The sequence below is a fragment of the Stereum hirsutum genome, assembly GCF_000264905.1.
Source record: "Stereum hirsutum FP-91666 SS1 unplaced genomic scaffold STEHIscaffold_3, whole genome shotgun sequence".
Classification (NCBI taxonomy): domain Eukaryota; kingdom Fungi; phylum Basidiomycota; class Agaricomycetes; order Russulales; family Stereaceae; genus Stereum; species Stereum hirsutum.
In genome coordinates, this window is record NW_006763133.1 from 502801 (window position 1) to 504468 (window position 1668).

The following is a 1668-nucleotide window of genomic DNA, read 5'->3' on the forward strand; positions in this document are numbered from 1 at the left end:
GAGCCGGCCTGTCTACTACATGGGCTTTGGGCTCAGGCTTGTGTCTCTTGGGGCCCAAGCCTGGCCTATAGGCCCGGGCTTTGGGTGTCAGAAAGTGTATATAACTGATAAAAAGGACAGAAAGGTAATTGTCCTTATAGTCTAGTGGCTGGGCCCGAGATTGGGCTCGTGCGCTCGGCTGTGATGGCGCGGGTTCAAACCCCACGCTGTGAAACCAGTCTGGGATTTTGCTTCTGCTACTGAAGTTTTGACCTTCTTGTGCTTGTGTCCTTTCTGTGCAAATCTTACGAAAATGTCTCTACCACACTGGACTCACGTTTACGCAACTGTCAGGATTACCAAGAATGAACAGATTTTGGCTGATTAGACCTTACTATAAGTCATGAAAGATACATTACAATGCACTGTGCACGTGAAAGGGGTTTAATGTCACCTCAAGCGGGGTTGGAAACTACTTTTCACTCGTCGAACGGGTTGCTCAGGGTGAAAACCGCGCTGGAGTGAATGCGGGTGAGACAGGAAATGCGAAAGAAACATGCAGAAAGTCAAATTCCGTCTGCCCTAAAGTTCACCGCCACACCGGATGCGTGGCAGCGCTTCGGCGGCGATTCTCCCCGCGTCTTGCTACTTCCGTTTCAACCACGACGTAGAGCAACGTTCTGACATTTGAACACCTGCGAATGGGCGTATCTATGTCGTTGTAATAGTCGGTACGCCTTTGCAGTTCCGTTTCTCTTATATTTTTGACATGACCGAGCCACGTATCCTAGTCATGCAGGCAAAGCCTCCCCGTGGGTTCTTCCTCGCTACGCAGAACCCATCACCGCCTGGTTTGCCCCTTAACCTTACTCATTCTCGAGCAATGTCCTTACTGACTAGGACTCTATTCATAGATGTTTCTTGAACTGGGAGAACTCTTGGTGAAGAGTACCGTGTGCATCCAGGATGTCCGGATCACGTTTCATTGGTGCGTGACTTTCCTTACTTGCAATGATTGGCATAGAGGAGTTTCGGACACGTCAGCGCGAGTGAACAGTGTATGTCTTTCGTTTTCCGGTGCGTGGCCTGTTTTCTCGGTACTCCTGCTTACCGTGTAAGCATGCCAATGTGTGGGCCTCTTGTTACGGTTCGACTTATCCCATCTTTGGGTCTTGATTTCTTTTACAATGAGAGACTTAGATGGGATGGTGTGTATATGCTGAGTTATGTAGGGCCAATGGTGTTGGTCTCTTGGGCATCCCGTTCCAACCTTAGCTAGCTAGTTCTTTTGAAGCACTCATAGTATCTGTAACTGTATGTAGGCTCTGTTGTGTACTGTGTCTGTTTTTTTATTCAATGAATGTACTACAAATTGCAAGCCCCACACATTGGATTGTAGCGGGAAAACTTGGCGGCATACGACGGGTGACATTTACTGCTTGAGAGGGTTGATTCCCGCTCTGTGCGATGTGAGTGAATCCGGCAATATAAAGGGTGACACTCAATCTCCTTTCTTCATACCGTGAGACAGCTGAAATGTACCACACACAGGTGAACTTTCTACCGGCAAGAGACTGAATGGAATTAGGTTTACGGGTTTTCCTTCGGTTGACATTCAACCTTTTCGAAGTGCACAGTGATGACTATTACATGGGCCCCTGATACTCATTCTCGAAACGGGCCATGAAA